The 24,711-nt window shown below is 29.5% G+C and overlaps 1 long non-coding RNA gene across 1 annotated transcript in view; it reads right to left on the bottom strand.

Annotated features, from left to right (window-relative positions):
* LOC142330594 (uncharacterized) overlaps positions 1-24,093 on the bottom strand; it is a 139,040-nt gene extending 114,947 nt beyond the window's left edge. Inside the window, exon 1 of the long non-coding RNA XR_012757815.1 lies at positions 23,948-24,093. This is a non-coding gene — a long non-coding RNA (uncharacterized LOC142330594). The remainder of the gene's footprint in view (positions 1-23,947) is intronic.
* Positions 24,094-24,711: the final 618 nt, after the last annotated feature.

The following is a 24,711-nucleotide window of genomic DNA, read 5'->3' as shown; positions in this document are numbered from 1 at the left end:
GTATAAAATTTAATCAAGCTTTACTATACGAAAGACATAGAAACTATAAAAGTAAATTGCAAATATATACAAATGAATGTAGATTTGGTTTCACTAAGTGGAAAGGTATCAAGAAAAGTGAATACAACCCTTAATAGGACATTAATGTACTTTATGGAGGCAATAAAACAGAATGATAGCGTCATTAAAACTGTCATAAATTCACTTATACTGCATTGCTGCTTGTGGTACCGTATATACATAAGAACACCTTTCGAAGATTCACTTCGTAGAAAGTTTTGAACGTACGAATAGTATGATTTATATATCTGAACATGACCTGTTTTGTGCGTACAAACTTATGGTTTAAGTTGAAATATAGTTTATAAGATAACATTTATATAATAGATTCGGCGTGCGTTCTAATAAAATTTTGCATGTAATTAAAACTTTTTAAAATTTATGCGGAAAGAAACAAGAATGATATGGTAAAAGTTATAAAATTTTACCAATCTTCAATAAAATAAATAAAAAATTCTAAAAAGTTTTTCTTAAATTTTGATTGTAGATATTTTTTAAATTTGAATTCGTTTTTAATACAGTGCACGTGAAAATACGTAAGTTACACAAGTTTACAATTGGATATTAGAAGGGGTATTTAAATTTAGTACCATAAACACTTACAACGCATGCGTGACTTCTCACCTTGTTTGTCTGCGTCAGTCATTGGCTGGCCGTATTGCTAGGCCGTGTGAGTTTTTCAATGAATCTGCAATGTTCAGCTGTCGTCGACAAAGTTGGGGAAGCCAAATTCTTCTACAAAGATGGACTTAATCACAGCTAAATTTTATTATGATGGTGTAAAAAGTACTTAAAATAAACGATCATCGAGCTAGAAGATTGAACAGTTAGGAGCAATCTAGTTAAGCCAGCTAACGAGAGAGAATTTATACCGTCCAGTTTAAGAATACCTATGCTTATTTTAAAGTACGAAGTCAATATTAGTTAAAACTTTTTCGTAGTAAGCGCACGGATGTGTACTGCGCTTATGGCCTAGTAGGCCGTTTACAGCTTTACATATATATATATATTTTTTTTTTTTTTTGATATGATGTTACCACATAAGCTTGAAGTTTGTGCGTAGGAAATGGAAATAAAATTTTATACCGTGTGAAAAATGCCATGCCTGACTGGGATTCAAATTTGGACCTCCAGGTGAAAGGCTGTGACGTCACCACTCCGCCTTGGAGATTGTCAAAATTATATATTTACATATATAACTTTTTTTAATCTAAGTTAATAGTTTTTAAATTAATATTAAAAGAGCGCTAACTGATTTTATACAAATAAGAGTTCCTTAGAATAGACCCTGGGTTTATGCAATTAATCAATCCAGAGAGAAATAATGAAGAAACGTCAGTAATCTAATTAGTAAAGCCGTTGAAGTTTTTTGTTATTAGACTTAACGGTCGGCAATATACGTATTTAAAATGTAATTGAAAAATGTGTTGAATTTAAATTATGTTTGCTTATTAATTATTATTTATCGTTATATATTGGAAAACAGGATTAAGCTCCAAAAACATTTAACTTCAAATCTCAACATTGACTGTCGTTTCGAATGTTAAACTATCATAATCAGTAGACAATCATCACCAGTGTAGGAAAGGACACACACACACACACACACACACACACATATATATATATATATATATATATATATATATATATATATTGTAACAGGACCAGTGTAACTGACCAGGGTAACGGATTTCTTTCTAAAAGGAATCCTTATTTCAGAGTAACCGGTCCGTTTAAAAATTTGTTATTTGTAATACAGGCAGTGGCACCTCCAAAAGCTGCTGTTCAACCAGAAGGGATGAGAAAAACGTAAGGGCGCGGATGATAAAAATTCTTACACTTCAACAATTAAAGGGATGAGGAGGATATTGATTCTGTAGGCTAGTGGATATAAATACAGCCAGGGACCAGCGGAGAAAGTCAGTAGTTCTGCGAGGCCATTTCGGTGTAGACGTGAAAACAGAGAAGTTTTGCAAGCCCGAGTTCGACGCAGTTGCGGAGACGGCGATACCAGTAAGCGTGTGGTAGCAACAAGTGAAGATTACTTCACGAGTGGACAGTGGGTGAATGCAGGAACTTGTTCGATCAGTTATTGGGAAACAGTAAAGTACAGTATTCTACTTATTCATAAAGTTAGAGTAGTTCTATTGTAAACAGTAAAAGCAATAATATTTCCAGAAAGTGAATTGTATGAACTTTATATTGTTCTATTGTAATCTTGTTGTTAATGCAATATTGGTTTTTATCAACATTTTAACGTGTTTAGTAAATTGGACTGTATTCTGGTTTGTATAATTTAACTATCATTAAACAAATCTTGTCCTTTTATTTGATTTACTATTTTTGTCATTATTATTATTATTATTTTCATATTTTGTTTACATGTTTCTAGAGTAATAAATTGTATTTAAAAGAAATTTTTAGTTTGATAGTCTCTCAATATCCTGGTCGAACCTCGAACACGCAATTTTATATATATAGTTACTATTTTTGTTTTTCTCGGTAACGAATAAAGATATCAATTTCAATTTTGATGTGTTAATTTTCTTGTGAATATCTAATTAGACCTTGAAAGGAGTGAAGAAAGGTTAAATACTTTGAATAATGCAAATTTTCCCCATTTCCAGCTACACTAAATGAAATATTCAGTAGATTTGGGCTTGCAAATACTCTTTAGATAAATATCTAAAATCCATTTTCGGGATTTTTTTTAATTTCGAATTTTCAGAGATGTGATGTAGTACAGCGCAATGGATCAACTGACACAGCCACTGCTATTTTTATTGTGTATGCGACGTGATTGGCTACGCCTCCTTTGGTTACTTAACTAAAAACATTAAAAAAAAATTGACCTCGAGGGGAAACGTAAGTAACCATATAGAGCATGCGAAGGAGCGAGGAGGACACTAGTGTAAATATATATTTTTAGAGGACAACAATTAAAACAACTAAATGATTTTATGAAAATCATTACAGATTTTTCTGGAGTAACTGGAATACAAATAAATCACGTAAATATGTTCATGGGATAGTCGGACTACATAAGTTCAGTAAATCAGATATATAATTAGCAATAGTATAAAAAAAGCTTTATTTGTGTTATTTACAATAGTATGACGATTATAAAATTATGTGAACAAAACAATTAATTTTAATTGAAAAAGTCAATTTGTTTAAAATTTAGAAATAAATAAAATCGCTTTTTTAACAAATTATTAATTTTTTTCAGGAATATTTTAGATGAAATATTAAGAAGACAATATTAAAATATTTGTCTGAAAGTAGAACTCAGTTAAAATAATGAACTTTCAAAGAACTATGTAATAAAAATTGAAAATTTAGCACCAAAATTTTTAATAAAATATTGAAGTGAAAACTTCTTTAGACGCGTTGTGCGGAGATTTTGGGATAGACTTTTGCGTGGGAAAAAAAAGAGCTGACTCGTAATAAAAAATCGTCACTAGTCGGTAGAGCTACATATTTTAGAAATGGGGTTAGTTCTCGCAAAATACAACAGATGGCGCTGATGTGTGACCGCGTACTTGAAAATAGTTTAATATAGGATGTTTAAAAATAGTTGGTTTTAGCTAATTTAGAGATGAAATAATTTTTAACAATTAAAAATCAGTTTGAATTAATAAAATATTTATTTTTAGCAGTAATAATTTATTTTAATTAAATAAATACCTACTTAGTAATTTTTAACTCTATTCAAAATAACTCACATCAATCAACGCCATCTCTTGCATTTTAAGAGAACTAACCAAGACCAGCACTATGTATATTGTACATTATAAAATTCTAAATACATGCGATACAGTACATTAGTACATTCTAAAAATAATGCAATAAATTATACTTCTATAAATATATATATATAGTACATATATAATATATATATATATATATTATATACTATGTATGTATATATAGTCATAGTAAAATAAAGCATATATTTTATAAATATTATTTTTTTACATTTACAATTCCTAATAATTTACTTATAGTTAATTCACTACATTTTTTATTAGGATAATTCAATTATGGAGGATAATGAAGATAGTAGTAGTTAAGTTCAATTAACAGTCAGAAAAGAAATACAGATGAAGAAAGCTATGATGATGCTTATAAAATGAATAAAAAAGATGGACGTTCAAAAGAATTACGAAGATTACGTAATGAGCGATATAGGGAAAATCAAAAGAGAAAATTTTCAGAAACAGACATGTCCGATGAAAAACCAGACAAAAAGAATTATCGAAATTGCGTTGCAAAAGATATAAAGGTAACAAAAAAAATTCTTGATCAAAACCAAAATATTGACAGAAAAGAATTATTAAAAAAAATTCTCAACGATTTCGAAATAAAACCAGAAATAAAAAATTGCAAACAACTCACACATCACAGATAGCAGGTTCATCAAACGTTAATGTTCCATTTATTTCGAAAAATACAAAAAACGATAAGCATTCACGTATTCCAGAATATTGAACATTCAATTCAGATAGTGATTCCGATTCGTTTACGCAAAATATTAACAATTTTGTTAAAAAAATAATCAGAATACATAAGTTACATCAAATAATAACATTCACTTTATAACAACACTATTCACTACTGATAATATACCACAAATTAAAATATGCTCAACTTGTCTATTTGCAATTACTAAAAAACAAATATCACCTTTATCTGTTTAAAATAGATTCAAACATCCTCCTATGCCAGATAATTTGAAAAAATTAACATTAAATTTAGTATCGGAAAGATTTATTCTACCACGAATAACATTCATGCGGATTAGAAGGTTAAGTCATGTTCAGGGACAATTAGGCATCTATGGAGAAGTTATTAATGTTCCTATAGAAGTTAATACAATGGTTAATCAGTTACCAAGAAATGTTGACGATGACCATACTGTTACTGTTCATATAAAAAAAAATCCTTAAGTCAAGTTATGTATACGGATTGGTTAACAAAAGAGAAATTAAAAAGTGGTTAAAATATTTAATAACAACTCCTCTTTATGAAGGCTAAAACATTAGTATTAATGACAATTTTTTTGAAGAAAATTATCCAGCAGTTAATGAACATGAAATTATTGAATATATTCCAATTGAAGAAACTTTAATGTCACAACAACAGACATTAATGTGGAATGATGAGATGTATTTACGAATAGCTCCTGGAGAAAATAACGTTCCAATTAGTATTTTGTTTGACGAACATGCAGAGGAATTACCATTTACATAAATATACTATGGACAATTCCGCAATTTTAGAGATGGCGTTAATGTTACGCCATTTATGATGGCAACTAGCGAATTAAGATGCTCAGTTAGATGGGGAATAAGACATCACCTTTTATATATGGCTATGAAAATAATAAGACTAAGAGTACGTGATTCACAGACAATTGCATTTAAGCACGTCGGTAAAGATACAAACATTACAAAAGAACAGATTGAAAATGAAATTACATTCAAGGATGCATTGAAAGTAATTTGGCTTTTTTGCATTCTATTCCAAATTCAACACGGTATTGGTCTGAAAGGAAAAAAATACCTTTTTGCTATGATCAGACAACTAGGAAAGCCCACAGTTTTTTTTACAAAAGTGCTAATGAAATAGGATGGCCAAATTTACTTCTACTTTTGTATAAACTAAAAAATAAAGAAGAAATATCTCTTGAAGCTGTTGCAAATTTACACTATGTGGGAAAAAGTACATTAATTAATGAGGATGCAGTTACATGTGAAATTTATTTTAATAAATTACTTAATGTAATCCTCAAAATATTGCAATCAAAACGGTCGAGTCCTTTCAAAAAATACAGAGTAATTCACTATATTAAAAGAATTGAATTCCAACATAGAGGAAGCCGTCATGCTCACATTTTAGCATGGCTTGATAACGGTCCTAAAGATGGAATTAATGAAAACTACAAGGCTATAGAACTTATAGATTGTCTGATATCCATTTCAGAATCAGAATCATCTGGTTATATTAAATTGCAAACACAAACATACTTTCACATGTTATAAAAAATTACTCCAAACGAAAACAAAAATGTAGATTTGATGTTCCTTTTATGCCGTCTAAAAAAAAACAATGATTTTAACACCGATGAAGAATGGGGATGGATTTGCACATTATAAGAAAAAATATACTATAGTTCGAAAACAATTTAGAAAATTTAGATTATATTGATATGAATGATTTTTATGAAAAAATAGTTTACAAACAAATCAAGAATATGTTAATATCATCAGAGCAGGTATTATTCGACCAAGAATATTTCTAAAACGTCAACCACGCGAAAAATGGCACAACACATTCAATCCATTTTTATTAAATGTGGTTAAATCAAACATCGCTTTTCATTTTATCACAGAAGAATATTCGTGTGCAGTTTATGTCAATAAAATTAATAGAGGCGTTAGTAATTTGCAAAGAAAAATTATTGAAACTATGAATGAACATCCAGAGTTTGATATAATCGAAGTATCAAAAAACATAAGTGTTAATATTTTAAATCGCACATAAATTATAAGTCAAGAAGCAGCATGGTACTTATTAAGAGAGCCAATGTCAAAAACATCAACAGTTAGAGTTTTCATTTCTACTGTATGGCCCATTGAAATACAGAGAATCAAAAAGACTATGAAAGAATTGAGTAATATGGAAGACGATTGTACTGATATATGGAGAGAAAATTGGTTCGACAAGTATGAGAAAATACCAGATTATTTAGAAGACATTTCTTTGGCGCAATTTGAATCAAAATACAGAAAAAATACCAAAGCAGAATATGTACTTCGTGATGAACCAAAAATTATACATTATAGAAATTATGATATGGTTAAAGATTTCAACGAATATAAAAAAGAAATCGTCACTTTGCATTTTCCATTCCGCAATGAAGACAGATATTTTATCAGACATGAAATTCATTCAAATATATGACGACAATGAAGATCTAATTCTACAAAAAATAAAAGAGTTTGAATCAAATATAGATATAATCTATAAATATAGATATATATAATTTGTCGTGAATTATGCCGCGAAGAAACTCCATGTTATGAAGAAGAAACTCCATGTTATGAAGAAGAAATATAAAATGTCGCAAATAGATTTCCAGAAATAAATCCTTTTGACAATTATACAACGATCCAAACTTAGATATAAATGAAGATCTACGTATAGTAATGCTTAATAAACTTGGACCTATTGCAAAATAAATAGAAAATGTCATGTCCACAAGATTTCTGTAATTTAAGGCGCATGGCATTAAATCAGTAATAGAATAAAATGTCATTATTAACCAATGATCGGTAATGATTGTTTGAAGTTTTATATTCTGTCGGCCAGCCCCACGACTGCCACTTTTTTTTATCTGTTCTTTTTTTCTTTTTAATATTGAAATTCCTTTCAATATTTCTAATGTTCTTTCTTTAAGAAAGAAAATATATATAACTATATAAAAAAAAAAAAACATATAGGAAAAAAATGTCTTAAAGACATAAACAACACAGCATATGATTTTCGGTTTTAAAATGTAACCGTAATAAGGTTAATTAAATTACACTAAATTACCGTAATAAGGTTTAATTATCAGTATTTGATCCACACATAAGTATTCTTACAACTTATGGTATATTTATGTAGAAGTTGTGTGTGTGTGTTTTCGCGCGCGCGCACTCGAGAGAGAGAGTGAGTACGCACGCGTGTATACATATATAATATATACATCTCCATAATAATCTTCGCGGAAGAATAATTATGAATGAAACTTTGCCTAAAGTGCTTTTAAAGATCTACGATAAACTTCAGTAATTTATAAAACTGTTAAATCTCTTCTGTTCTTAAATCTAACTTACTTCATGAGTTATTTCATCTTTTCACTTTAAGAGAACAAACATTTCCATTGTCTTTTAATTACTCGTATATTACTATGGTATGAAAGCAGTACTATTTTTAAAATGCAATCTAATAAATATTAGAGTATAAAAATATAATTTAAAATTTTATTTTTTGAAAATTCATTTCACTTTTCCTACATTTATAACACGTAACAGAGGAAAAGTATTGATATTATATCAAAATTCACCCATCGATATAATTATATATTTTTTTAACTTAGGGACCATGAAAAGTCGAAAACCGGAAAAACATCACAAAAAATGTGTGCGTATGTGTCAGTCTATTTAATATCTCCGAAAGGGGTGAATATAAAGTTAAAATTTGGGCAGTATGATTTCAAATTATGAGACATTTATGTCATTAATTTTTTATAAAGTCATCGATGGAAGGGGTGATACAGGGGTAGTTTATATCATATATCGATAAATTGTATACAGTTAAATTTACTTTAATTTTAAGCTTTTGAACAAAATTCCTTCCTCTACAACCTTGTCGATATCTGGAAAATATCACCAGGAATTATTTATTAATGTATTAAAAATTAAATAATATAAAAGAGTGTTGCTAAGTATAGAATAAAAAAATAACACGTCAAGTTTGAAGTTGTAAGTTTAGATTAAAAGTTTCTATATTAAAACTTACTCTTATTTTTTTTTGTTTAGGAATTTCTCATGCATTATTATAATGACAAGACAGTAATAAAATATTTAGTTTTTATTATATCATAGATGCTAGTAATACTTTTAAAAAAATCTTGTGTTTTTAAAGAATAGAAATTATATACACGGAATAACGAAAATTATGGTTATGGAGTGGAAAGCGGTGTTTCACTAACAATTGAACATCCTCAGATTAGCATTCTAAGGAATTCAGCAGAATTGTACGTAATTTTCTTAATCAGAATATGTTTGTTTTGGCATATTATATAAATTTAATAGCTATTTTAACGTGAATTTAAAGTACCATTATTTACAATAAAATTTTAAAATAAAGTAATAAAACGTAAAATTAAATGATTAGAATACCAGTGCCTTGTTTATATCATGACTTTATTAAAAGACAGATCAATGTAATTAGCTATGAACTTTTTAATAAAAAAAATGGCGTAGACGCCATTTTAATACAAAATGGCGTCTACGTTTACAGTTTAGTTGTAGAAAAAATGTGTAATATTTATAATAATAAGAGAAAGAAATATTATTAAATTATTTAAAAGTCATTATTTTACAAAAAACGGATCCGTTAATTAGGAAGCATACTTTTTTTTCTTGTATTCCAATTATAAACAACGGAAAAACGGCTAATTGCAATTTATGAAGTACTAAATGAAAAATTGCATTTAAAACGTAGTAATGAGTAGATCAAACTTAAAATCATAATTTAATTATAAAACACTCAAAATTAATTCATTAAAACACAGGCAGATTCAATTATTACAAGATCACTTTATTGTATTTTGAATCTAACCGTCGAGAGAGAAACATGATACAAAATGTCATGTGTTGTATCTCTCTCAACCCCTCTTCATCTACTACGAAAGTATAAAATACTTATTCAAAACGAGAAGTATTCTATTTAAAAGATTTAACTTAATTGTCTTGAAGTAACTGGGCCATATAAAGCGTTCAATTTATTGTCTTCAGTTACCATAGTAACAAAGACACTTCTTAGTTTAGTAATTTCTCTTTTGTTCCGGTATACGAAAGGGTGCCGAAACTTTTTCCTATGCAATCTAAAGCTAGGAAATTAAATTTATTTCTTCAACAAACTTCTAAGGAAATGTATTAACAAATATAAAGATGGCGTTTATCAGACTATTACTTGGTAATTCTTTGTTGTAATATAAAATTAATTTAAACGTATTACTTTACGTTTCAAAAGAATGAAATGACAATAAAGTAATACTTGAAAGATAAAGAATGTTCTAAATTAAACTGAATTTAACGTAACCTGAAGCTTTTTTACACGTTATTTATTCATTACTATTACTTCACTTTTAAACTGACAAGTAGTATATTAATAGGGAACTCTTCTGATTTCTTTGTAAGAAAAAACTTGTTTGGATGAAATATACATTTCTTTAAACGAATAAAATAGTATTTTAAATGAATAATCAAAATAAAGAAATGAAATTGGAATTAAAAAAAAAATACAAAATACATAAGGTTAGTGTTTAATTTTGTAACGGAGTGTCCGATTGTAATTTAGAAAGTACCAGTTCTAAACACCGGTGAAATTAAATAAAACTGATTTATCTGAATTGTTTATCTTAATTTATTATTACTACTAGCCAGTCAGGCTCGCTTCGCTCGTCCGGCCATCTGCCAGGGGACGGAGCCAGCTGGACCCTCGACGTGTTCGCATCCACATGTTTGTGAGAATATTAATTATTTTACTGATATTCATTAAAGAAAAGAAATATATGTGTGTAAAGAATATTTTTCTGAACATTTTTTTGTTTTTATATTTAAAATGGGCCTAAGGAGAGAGTAGATATAAAATTTATTATTTCTTAATAGAAACACAATATTTAACGCTATCCATATTGATAACAGGGAGTTGGTTTGGGGACGCTGTCTTCTTCGTTTAGTTTTGTGCGTGTTCGTGTGAGGTTATATTAGTTGCCGGGCCAGCTGTTGCTCTTTACTCAGCTGCCATTGGCGCAGAGCGGACACGTGTGAGCCGGGCGCCTGCGCGCAGCCCACTCTCTCCTGTACCCTGTGCTCTGTTAGCCTTTCTTTCCCACAGTCCGTTGAAACGTAATTTTAAATAATTCATTACATAAAGAATCCTTTTTTTTTACTGCTAAATATTAACTAATAATAGCTTTATTTTATTAATCAGTTTTAAGAATAGTTATATAAATAATTAAATATTAATAAAAATTGTTAATCATTGATTATAATCTAATAATAAATTGTAATTATACTTTATTACACAGTTGTTAGTTCAATATTTTTCCGCTAAATGATAGCGCTTCATTCAAAATAAAAATGTGAGCAGATACAGCAAAAAAACCAAAGCACCATGCTTTTTTATTGGAGATATACCGTATGTACACCCAAAACATATATACTTATATATTACAAAAATCCTTTATAAATCATTTAATTCATTTTCTGACACCAACAATTATAAATAAAGCTCAAACAGAGACTATAATAAATAAACTTTAGATGAAAAAATTAATTTTCAACGAATAAGTAAAATGAAAAAATATAATTTAAATAATAATAATCTATATAATTTTAATGAATAAAATTTATCTTTCAGTGAAAATAAAACAAAGTAATCCCTGAAAAATTTATCCAAAAAAAAGAATGTATATATATATATATGCCGTCTTACTTTTTTCCTAAAATTAAAGAAAATTTTCCTCTAAAATATTTTCTTAATTTATGGATTTTTTTGGAAATAAAAATTTGACAATTTTTATTTAACTGCTAAAAAAACGAAATAAACATGGTTATAAAGTTTTCATATTTTAATTGAAATACTCAATTAGTTGTAACTAATTAAGATTAACACATGCTGTGACTGATCGATCTTTTAAATTATGGTTTGAAATTTTATGAAAAAAATTAAGTATTTAAATAAAATTTAAAAATATTTATACCTGAAATAAAAATAAAGCATAAGATGTATATAAAAAAAACATAATAATAAGATTTGTGTAATTAAAATTCGTTTTAAGTAGAAACAAAGATAAAACCTGATCGTATTAACCAATAAGTTTTCTAATACAATATAATAAGGTATGTAGTATTCTGGTAAAAGGTTCCTGATACGATTTTAATCAGCTGCTGGTTTAGTTACAGTCAGCATGCTGATGCCGTGTAATGTTCCAGTCAAGAGCCAGTCGGTCGGCAACTCATGACTTATTCAGTACTGCGTTCGTTCCCCGACTACAAAACCGAATCGTATCGTACCGTATCAACTATCTTCCTCCAACCTGTCTGACACATTTCTCTTTTCTGATTCAAGCCCCTTCATTCTTACTGCCAATAAATCGCTTCCAACAAAACGTTACAATATCTCTTCGGCTTTGAAAAAGAATAAAAAAAAAAGTAGAAATATATCTTTTTTACCTTCCGACTATAAAACAAGACAGATATTTTTTCCTTCGTAATTGATTTATGAACACCGAAATAAAGAAAAAGTTAAAAATACTATCGGTTAGGTGCACGCATATATCGTGATTTGACTTTCATCAAAAATATTTTTATACAACTGGTGAAATAATTGTACATAAATAAGTAAATTTGTCAAGTCTACTCAAATTATCCGCATATAAAAACTATAAAACAAATATGTTATTTAAAAAATACTTTTTCTTTTTAAATCAAACAAATTACAAATTGAATTTTTTAAACCGTAAAATATTTAATGCAGCGTTAATTTATTTTTTAACTTAAAATGGTAACAAAAAAGAAATAAATGATGGACAGTTTTCTGATTAAATAAAAAAAAAAAATAAAATAAAATATCAAAACTTTATACAAACTTTAAGTACCTTATTTTTTTAATGAGAAATTATTTTATTTGTAATGGATTATAAAATAAAAACCTAGAGTTAATAAAAAAAGAAAGCAAAGATCGAGAAAAAATTGAATGGAACTTGAATTTTCGAAATAAATAAATTAAATAAATTTTAGAAATATATTTTAGAAACAAAAATCCTGATGTGGACATTACATGACTTCCTTTACGACTATTAAATTAGATTACATATTTGTTTTTTAAATAAAAAGAACGTAACATTTTATTTCATTAATAACTCTCATATTTTTTTTATTTTTATTGTTATTATTAGATTATTATTTATTGTTAAAACCATTTTACAATCAAAAATTAATAATTATTAATAAATCAATATATTTAAATTAAAAAAAAGGAAATGAAGTTGGATTCGAACCGATGTGCCTTCCCCTTGTAAGATTCAAGTATTTCATTAATTAAAATTTCATTTGGCTATAACTCTTTAACCGATGAAGATAAGTACCACTTATGACATATTGTTGAAATCTCTCAATGAGGGCTTATTACTGCAGTTAAGAAAAAGTCCATAATCCAAACTGTTTATGGATTTTGAGTTTTTTTGGATGCTTTTGTTTCAGTCGATTGCAATCAAAAGGGTAGGTGCACAACTAGATGTTACAACAGTCGTAAATCCAAAATTTCAACATCCTACCGCTAATCGTTTTTTAGTTATGCGAAATACGTAAGTACGTACAGACGTCACGCCGAAACAAGTCAAAATAAATTCAGGGATGGTAAAAATCGATATTTCCGTTTAAATCTGAAAACCGAAATTTTTCGCGATCACAATAGTTTCTTTACTTGATACAAGGAAGTAAAAATAATTAAATAATTAATTTACTCATTTTTTAACGTTAAAATTTTATTACAAAATTATAAATATAAATGTACTAATTTTATTTCTTAAACATAATGTACATGTACTATCTATAATTTCATGCAAAAAATAATAGATCGCATCGAATATTATATTCATCATTCCTGATGCTGAGTATATATAAAAAATTTGACTAAAATTTAATTGTATGACCAAAAACCACACTTTTTTAAAAATAATTTTTGGATTCAAACAAGTGAATTTTCGAAACACATATTTTCAGTTTTTCCTGAATTTAATGAATATTATTAACATTGATTGTAATTATCATTTTTTTTCATAAGATATCCCGATCACTGACATTTTCAATATTAATTGTCTTACCATTATTTTATATTTTCTAACAGCTTTACGCGCGCGTGTAAGCACACACACACACACACACACACACACACACACACACACACACACACACACACACACACACACATATATATATATATATATATATATATACATATATATATATATATATATATATATATATATATACACAGACACACACACACACACACACACACACACACACAATATTATATGCATAATAACTGATGTAATATTTTATAGCAAATATGATTATGCATTATTATGAATGATTAGGTTTCATAAGGGCATAATAGTTGTAGATGACTTGAAATGTGTCATAAATTACTTCTAAAAATGGCAGAGCCATCATCAAGAATAGAAAGCATACCATGCCACATTTACTAAGAAAAGTGGTGACTGAAATGTTTCCTATTGCCTTCTTCATTGAGTCAAACATATCAGCATGCCAAGTCCACTGAAATAATCAATTAATATTTGGCGGACAAAGGACTTTTCACTATGTTGAATACAGGGGCTGTCTGAATAGTTAACATCATTACAACCAGAAAAGACTATTCTAACTGGTGTGTCTTGCGTCTTGTTATCTTTACATGCATTACAGTTGTAAAAAGAGACTGGGACATGTGGTATAACGCTATGTGTAAATGTGTCCGTTACTATTTTGAAACAATGGATTATATACACTGTTTCATCTCAGTAGGGAATATTCAAGTGCTTACGTATTACATAACATTAGAATTTCTTTTTTATTATATTAAGAATTAAATAAAAAATTTAACAAAGCAAAAAGTTACAAATTTTCTTTAACAATGTTTAATGTAACATATTAACGACATGTTACGTTAAAATTCACCTCTATTTCAATATTTGATAGAAGTACATTAATCAAACTTCGCTTAAGAACTAAAACCTTATTCAAATTCAGTCTAACAAAGCCTACAAGTCTGCAAGTTATATAAAAATAAGAAAAGAGCTTTTGTAATTAAATAAAGAAAATAAAAGCCACATAAAAGGAAAAAACCTACGTAGACAATTTAAATATTAAAGTCTAGTTTACAGGCCGGCGTCCGTGGCGCGAGTGGTGGCGTATCGGCCTTTCATCAGGTCAGGCATGGCATTTTCTCACACGCTACAAATCATTCATCTCATCCTCTGTAGCAAGCATGCCTAACGGTGGATCCAGAGGTTAAAAAAAAACCAAAAGAAACTTCATAAAAAAAAAACTAAAAAAAAACCTTAAAATATTTCATAAATAAAAGAAATGGAACAGTTTAAAAAAGCTTACAGTAGAAACTAAAAGCCAAAGGAGAAAAAGTAAAAAAAGAACTTAAAAACAGTTGAAAATACTATAAGAAATAAGTAAAAGACAAGTAAAAACAGAAATGATAGAACCATAACATAGTGGAGAGATGCTATTAAGCGTGGTGGGGTGGAGGGCCCCATCACGAAAATTATATTTTTTATTTTTAGATATTTATTTACAAGTAGTAAATAAACAATTTTTCTTCTAAAACAATAAATAAAAGCCATAAAAAAGGAAACGTCCTACGTAGATAATTAAAATATCAACGTTTATTAAACAAGAAACAAAAGTAATCGAAAAAATTTAGTCCATTAATTAACAACATTTAAAAAAACAAAAAACACTTCTTAACCATTCAAAGCAAGGTTTTAAAATTAACAGAAACAAGAAAACGGACTTACAAATAGTAAATAAATATTTAAAGAACCAGAAGGTCTTCAAAAATAGTAAACTAAAAACAACCTTAGAATAAAATATTTCATAAAAGAAATGCAGCAATTTAAAAAAGTTTAAAGCAGAAACTAAAAACCAAAGGAGAAAGAGTACAAAAATAAAACTTAAAACAGTTGACAATGCTAGAAGGAAAAAGGTATTTATTGACTAAACAAAAACTAACATAGGTAATAGAAAAGTAAAACTGAAATGGTAGAACCATAATGATAGCGGATGGGTGCTATTAAGCGACATAGGCTGGAGGGCCACCATGCCGAAAATTCAAGAAAATAAATAACCAATGAATTTTAAGAGATTTATATGTACTGATATGTAACACTATTTGTATTGAAAATATTTTACTTTTTAATAAAAAGTTTACAGTTATGATAAACATTTTTTGAACAGTATGTATATTTTTTATTAAGCAATTCCAATATTTTATCAATTTCCATTTAAAAAACAAAGATATTTAAAAAAGGAAACTATTTTTAAATATTTATAGAAATTTTATTTACTTTGTCTTTACAAAGTTTAAAATTAAATTACTATAATTTATTATAACACGAATAGACAAATAGATTTTAATAAAAAACTTTACAAAGTTATTTTTTTTTATTCGAATTCGTAAAAAGTAGTCAACATTTTGGGATTATAAATTATTAAAAAGAAATTATTTATTTTCTAATTCATTTAATTTCTAATTTTTTATTTAAATTTTAGACAGGTCTACCAAAACTATAACTATGTAAAAAAAAATCTTTTGCAAGAAACTTAAAAGGCAAAAACCCGTGTCATATTAATAAAAAAAAGTTCAGAAAAATTGAGTAAATATCATTTGGTATTTGAGACTACTTATTATCCTGATAATAATTATTATCTTGAAAACATCCTCACCCCAATGCTTGGCAGCAAGTACATGAACATTGTCGTCATCAATGCTCTTCTCCAATTTGCTGATTATATCGTCAGCTCCGATCTTTCTGAGTGTCTGAGTGGCCTTATCAGACTCTGGCCTTATTCCTGCTCTACAAACGCTACATAACCTCTGATTCTCAGACTCCTCTGTCTGTGCGGTCACTTCTATCTTTCGAGGTAGTTCATGGAGCCAACCGGTTGAAATAATCAGCCTAACCCGTTGCACCAAGCCAACCAGGGCCGCAGACGTCGACTTAACATCCTGCTTAACCTCAGAACACGGTTTAACGAGAGAATCCAACACCTCAGCCCGGGAACATAGATCGTCCAGGACGGTTGCAAATCCTGCGGTCAGCAGCTCCGGGCACGCCTCCTGAGCCTCACAGTTCTGGAGATCAGGACCAGAATCACCACGGGACTTAGCCGTCAAAGTCATAGAACTACCAGCGGAGATCCGTATACGATCTCCGCTTCATGGGAGGACGTTGTTGGCGAGACAACGATTTCTGTCGCTTAACGCTAGATTTGCCTCCCACCACAAAACACTCTTCCATTTCCACCGCACAACGGTCCGGGATCAGGACTGTCATTCCACGAAGAAGAGTCTGATCCGGTGCATTCCGCTACGGCAATCCGGCGGGTTTCCAACCGAGCAACCCTATCTTCCTTCCGCTTAAAATCCGACCGGTATCCTCCTTTACCTTTCCTACAAGATAAACCACAGCATCGCAATGAGAGATCAGACTCAGAGTTACCAGACGAACATTTGGGAGGTTTACAACCCCGCAACGGCCTCTCCGCTCCTCTCGAGACCGGACGGCAGTCCTTTTCACTTTTCGGATCTTCGAAATCAGACATCAGAAGAAACGAAGAGGATAATCTTCGAACGCCAACAGTAGAGAAACAACAAACGGCTGTTGTAAACAAACTATGTAAATATAGTTTTACCAACTAAAGTAGATGTAAAACACCAAAAAATGAATAAAAATATGTATAATATATAATCTATAATGAATATAAATATAAATAAATAATAAACGACACCTGATACAACAAAATATAAAAAAGTAAAAATAGAATAATAGTCGCTGTTAACCTACGTTGCTATTATAAACAACTCAGGTATAAATAAAGTTTATTGAATTAATAAAGCAATAAAAACGGGGAACAAAAGCATAAAACAGAACTCAAACCGATCTAACAAAAAACAATAACAAACAAAAACAAGTAGGGTAAACCGAAAGTACGTAAAAACGAACGCTAGCACGGAGTAAAAGAAACATGCCTAATCACCATGGAAATTAAACACTCGTTACAAACATTAATTAAATAAACAAAACAAATATCGATTTCTATGAAAAATTCGTCGTTTGCATGCGTACGAAAATAGTGGTGGAATAAAAATTTATCATTCAATTGTTGATATCTCGAGTATAATGAACAGATTTAAATAAATTTAAAGTAAATTCAATTAAATTCATAATAATCAAGCAGCAATCAAATTTAAGATTTACTGTTCACTAGTTAACGCAAAAATCTATATAATTTCAGATCGGCGTAGCGGCTCTATTAAATAAATGTAGTTGTATATAAATAAATATCTAAAAAATTAACACTGATATTAAATTTAAATAATGCCAAATAATACTGGTATTTTTTATGATTAAAACACATGGAAAAACTTGTAATAATACACTACTTATCGTCTAAAAAATAAAAATTTTAGATACAACATTACGTTAGAAATAACGTAAGCAATTTTTTGTTTTTTGTGGGGAAAACATAGCGGTTTCAAATTGATTGACATATCCTAAAAGTAGTACATTATACAAAATATAATGTGTTAAGATAATGTTAAAAGAAGCTATCTGTTTTTACAGTTGGCTTCGTTTAACCTAGAAGAATTTTGTTAGTTTTAATCTTATCTTTACAGTTTCAAGCAACTGCTTTTTATAGTGCATTTATATTATGATTACGTTAATTTTTATTGCTTAGGATAATTCTTTTGGTACTTACGTATTAACGCCACCGCAGCTACAGCTTTATTTAAAAACAAAGTAGTCAATCGGATTATGACTAATTAACAGGAGTGTTTTGATTATTTAAATAATTGCAATAATTACTGAATTTATTAAATAAATACTCAAAAAATTACGGTGTTAATTAGTCAAGGTTAGCGAGCGTAGGTTAAGTTTGGTTAAATTATATTTATAAAATAAATAAATATAAATAACCATTTATTAAAATTAATAAAGAGACTGTTCATTTTCCACCGAGATCCGTTTGACTACTTTTTAAATAAAGCTGTAGCTGCGGTGGCGTTAATACACAAGTACCATTCTTTTACTAAATGTTCGTTCAGGTGACGTTATTTACTGTATCCTACTTCATTTTTTGGACGCATATATATTTATGAAAACGTAAATCATACTTATATAAAACCCTAATAATCTGCGATTTGAAAATTTATACCGTCTATGAATTACAGATATTTTTAGCGAATTTCCCTTGTTCCGCGCCATACCTAGTTTCCTTCAAATCGGTGGCTTTCTCCAACTAATTTGTTTATTGATTGTTAATTTATATACTACATTTATTCCAACTTAAAGATCACGGAAAATTTACTTTATAACTGCTGCTACATGGCGACTTCTGGTGGCAATGGTCTCTTTTTACACTGACTATTTTCTGAACGTTCTCGTCCCCTATCACGCGATGCTCCATAAATTCGGCGAAGTAAAATTCCAAATGGGGCGTGGCAGTTCCTGTGTGCTCTTTATTCCGTAATTTCAGCGACCTCCACAAGCGTTCACAGGTTTGAATGTAATCACCGCTTTGAGGATCAACGAAATGGTTCGGATGATTCACGGTTAACTGGCAATGGCTTCTCGTTTCCAGTGCATCGCTTTGGTACACACGCTTGGAATGCCAGTATATGTTCCCATACAAATATTGTTCTTTAATAACGTTCAACAGGGTTTGAATCGATCTGCCCGAAAATTTCACAACGAAACATTCGTTATCACGACAAATGCCGCTGAAACCCATTGTTGTGGGTAAACGTAACCAATATGATTTTTGCGTCTCAAGAACAGCGTATCATCGACTTTGACCGTCATATTATTTTCCCTAATTTTACCTTCCTTTGTGCTATTAATATAATCGACAGACAGTTCTCTTAATGAAATAATTCCAGTCGACTACCGTATTCCGAACCTAGATCACAGTGACACCGATACTTAATAATTCGAACGCACAACTATATAGAAAAAGTACGACGGTCACGAAGCTGGGATTTGATTTTTTCAGTTCTTAATGAAACGTGTATTGACTTTGGACGGGCAACTACGTTTTTGAAACGCCATGCAACAATATAAGTTCCATAAAGACGTATTGCATGTCTGTTGCAACGTGTCCTGGTTCCGGGTAGAATGTCACTCGGTTACAGAAACTCAACGGCATCCTGTTCGTTATTCGGTAAATTCCCAACATACATGTTAAATTTCAGTAGAGAAATTAAACTGCTTTCACGATAAACGCACTGAATCAACTCTAAGTAACCGGCTGAATTTCATTAGATGTGGATATCAAGTTGAATTTATGTCACTGTGATTAGGAAACTACTCTTATCTTACCCATCCGTTTGAGGAATTTAATCAAATAACATTCCTATATTGTTAAAAAAAAAAGTAGGATATTTAAATAAATAACCAGTGGCGCCGGTATTCGATAAAAGTGCCCAAATATCTATGAATAAATAAAAATTACGAAAGACACCACAATCACTATTTTCAGTATTACGGTCTAGTGTTTAATTCGTCATCGTAAATCAACTGATTTCAAAGTCGAGAGTTCTAAGGTTCAAATCCTATTAAAGGCAGATAATTTTATTACGGATTTAAATACTAAATCGTAAATACCGATGTTGTTTGGTAGTTGGTTTTCAATTAATCACACATCTGAGGAACGGGTCGACCTGAGACTGTACAAGACTACAATTTCATTTACATTCATGCATACCATCCTCTGAAATAATACCTTACAGTGGTTCCGGAGGCTGAACAGAAAAAGAGATCCGATTGATAATACGAATATTAATTTTTATCTTTTACTAGCAGACCCGGCAATGGTTCGATATTGCTATATATATATATATATAGAAAGAGAGAGAGAGAGAGAGAGAGAGAGTTTTGAATAAACACAATTTAAAAAACTGAACTTCGCAAATTTTACCTTTCATTTATTCTCCTTCCCCTTTTCATTTTCCAATTTCTCCCTCATCCCTCTCCCCTTCTTTTCCCCTTCTTTTTCCACCTTTTCCCCTTTTCCCCGTTTTCCATTTTCCCCTTTTTCACTTTTGCCCGAGCGTAAATCGGTCCATTAGTTTTTTGGTCTTTAGCGGACACACATACGAATACGCCTTATATATATATATATAGAATAAAAAAGTCTGTTTGTTTCGTAAATATCTCAACACTGGCTCCACATAGCGGGTATAGTTTTTGCAAAAATATTTCTTTTCACTTAACTAACATTCATATTCTGAATATGAACCAAATCGGTCCACAAATAAAATTTGTCTAAATATCTCAACCGCAGCGCCATCTAGCGGGTTCATTTTTTGCATAGATAATTCTTTCCATGTAAGTAACCCGTATTCTGAATATGAGGCAAATCGGACCATAAATACAATTTTTCGAATTATCTCGACGCCAGCGACACTTAGCGGGTCCAAACTAATTCAGAATCCTTCCCTGGCATGCGTCCAACCATTCCCCAAAGTTTCATCGCTATCGGATGAACGGTTTAGGAAGGCATAAGAGACATAGAGACAGACAAACATTCATTTTTATATATATAGATGTGCTAAAATAGAAAGAAAAATAACGGATATACGATAAACAATTCTAATCCATAGCGATCGAAACTGATTAACGTTAAACAGTGATAGTAAGTATTCATATAACCAATGACAGTATTACGCGAAACATTCATACGACACAAATAATCTAATAGTGATTTGTTCAGATAAATTAGATTACAGCGATTTACAATCAATTAGAATACTAAATCTTCATAATCAATCACAAGAATGAGTACATTTGACCGAGTGAAAATCAGCATATTTAACAAAAATCAATGCGTCGGAAGGGATTGGCAAATTGGAATGCGCTAAATTCAACCGATCACTATTCCTTATTTTGTGCTCAATCACAAATACGAATAACGTTGAACAACCACAATCGTTAATCCTTTACCTAATCGCATACTAAACGGTGATAAGAACATATCCCAACCGGTCTGAAAACAATTTTTCTTCAGCTATCCTAGAAAGTTATTCAAATAACCATTCAGACTATAGCGTATTTTGGTCAACCACAGTAGTGGATTAACTCCTGTTTAGCCTCCGGGAATTACCGTCAGGTATTACTTCAGAGGATGATATATATGAGTGTAAGGAAAGTGTAGTCTTGTACAGTCTCAGGTCGACCATTTCTAAGATGTTTGGTTAATTGAAACCCAACCGCCGAAGAAAACTCGTATCCACAATCTAGTATTTCACGAAACTCCATTTAAAGGATTAATACTAAAGGATTATAATTAAATAATTTAACTACAATACAATTTTTTTTATCAAGTGGAATTACTTATTAATTTCACCCATTTTCGTTTCATGAATCTCAAAAACCTTTCGGGATATATTCAATTTGTGCCGTTAACTCGTAACGGAAGTTCTTTCGCTACAAGAGATCAAGGATGAAAGAACTTGAAATTTAGAAATATTACTCTTTTGAATGACGGCGTATTTATAATTTTATTACAACTGAAGTCTATAGATTATTAGAAAATGGTAAGAGAAGCGCCGTTATATATACAATTTATTCACGGGCTATAAATGTATCATAGTCAAATTTTTATGTTTACATGTAACTTAAAAAACGAAAACACATAATGCGTACGAGGAATGAAAATAGAGTCTCGGCCAATCCTTACTTCCGTATCTGTTCTTATTAACGCAACCGCAGTAGTATTACGATTTCTATACTTGCTCCTGCTTAATATACTATTTTACCAGTGTTAATAATTCAATAAATTTGATTCAATCAATGCTATTTTTGAATCTCAAAAAAAATTTCGTAATTTGTCTTTTTACATATAAATAATCTATCGGCGCGCAACCTTTTTTAATATTATTTTGTTATAAATGCTACTTTGCATTAATTTTTTAAATTTAATCTGAAAGTTTACCGCTACGAGTATTATCGAAACTGTCAAATTTGTAAATATAATTGAATTTTAAATAATTTTTATTCCTATGTCATGCACATTGAGATTAAAGTCTACCTATTTTTGTTTTTTTGTTCAGACCCTGATATTAGCGTAGAATAATAGTAATACGTACAATAGAGTGTTTAACGATTGAAAAATAATGAATGAGTTTCTAATACAAGTTAGACATCATTTCTTAATACACAAAAAATATTTATTAAATATTTTTGATTATATTTATAAAACAATCTGTTTACAAAAATTTCAAGTTAGTAGTAATGTTTAATTAAATTAATAACAATATCAATAATGGATGAGATGCGATAATTTTGTTGTACGTAATCTTGTTTTATTAAAGTTGTATAGTACTTTGTACATAAGTATAGAATATGCAGCTCTCAGCTCTAACAAATATTAGTAAAACATATTTCATTTATCCAGACAAGATCAGGTCTACTTTCTTGTCTGAAATTAAATACCCCAACACCAACACACACACACACACACACACACAAACACACACACACACACACTCGCTCAACACACATACACACGAACACGCTCACACACGTAGACTCTCAACACACCCCCCCCACACACACATAATTATAAGAGATTTGTTGGTTATTTTATTTAGATTCTAAAACTGTATAGATTCAGGAACTTAAAATTATCACTATCGGAATTTCCCAATTAAAATATACATTTTTTTTACAATGACTGTAAAAACATGTTATCTACAAGATTTTCTGCATGTTGTTTACTGAATACTAAATATTTATAAATATTAAATAACAATCATTTAATATTTTTCCCAGCGTTAAACGGTATTGTTTTTACTTACTTCATTTCCATTTTTTCTATTTTTGGCACACTCATTTTATAAAATGGAAGTTCAGAGATACTACTAAAACTAATCGGTTATTCAGTCTTGGGAAATTCACGTGTTCTTTAATGCTGTAATCGAATTTGATGATGTCTCAAGATGGTAATAAATAATTAAAATATAAACTAGTAACCAGTAGATGACGGTAAATAATAAAAAATTCGGACTTAAACATAATAAGCTGCAAAACTACCGTTTTCAAATAATAAAAGCAAACGAAACAGAATTATAATTATAAATCTTATACTACACATTTTTCTGTTTACGCTTAATCAATCGACTAACTACAGGTTGTTGTTTACGCAAAGAGTAAACGACTTTTAAATACAGAATATATACAACAAAGATAAGTGATATGTTATCTATCTTAAGCTACATTAATTTTTAAGTGAATGTATAATTTTACCTTCTATTAATTTATATATTCATGTCTCTTGTATAGTGTAACTCTAATAAAGATAAACACATTTACACAGACACCTATACGTAAAAATTAATTATAACTTTTAATCACAGATTACGTTTACAATAGAAGACAGACATACGCAACACTCTAACCTGTATCAAATCACTATTTAAATGGCAGACGTCCAGCTGGTTGATTAATAGTCTAATCCGCTAGCAACATCACTCCATCTAACGATATAAATGAAAAGCTCTGTTTGCGTAACTAGAGAGGAGTACCTAATGAATTACTCAGTAATTTACTCCTACAATGGATATTTCTGTGATCTCTAGCGGTTTTATTTTTAATTTTAATTATTTATCTTATAAATATTATATTTCAGATAATAAATTTAAATATTTTACATAATAAATTAAACATTACATTTTATAAATGATCACGGAGTTAATTGTAAATGATTCACAATTAATTAAGATTTGTTTTTAAAATTATAGGTAAAATTAGGCTAGTATTTTTATAGTTTTAATAATCCTCATCAGTGAATTACAGAAGAATTTGAAAAAAAAATGTAAAAATCAAAAAATAAACTTAAAATTAGTAAGTGACAAAAATTATATAAAAAATCCCTTTTGGGGCGCCGGAAGGCGGAGATAGATTTAACTGGTGCTAAGTAGGAGATGAAAAAGATTTCCACCTTAATGTTAAGAAAAACTTCAAATTTACTTAATCCGACAACGGTTTCACGTGAAAAAAGGTTTTACATG

This window comes from Lycorma delicatula, chromosome 9 (assembly GCF_047948215.1).
Source record: "Lycorma delicatula isolate Av1 chromosome 9, ASM4794821v1, whole genome shotgun sequence".
Lineage (NCBI taxonomy): Eukaryota > Metazoa > Arthropoda > Insecta > Hemiptera > Fulgoridae > Lycorma > Lycorma delicatula.
Note: the sequence above shows the minus strand (reverse complement) of the source record. Positions and strands in the feature narration are given on the sequence as shown.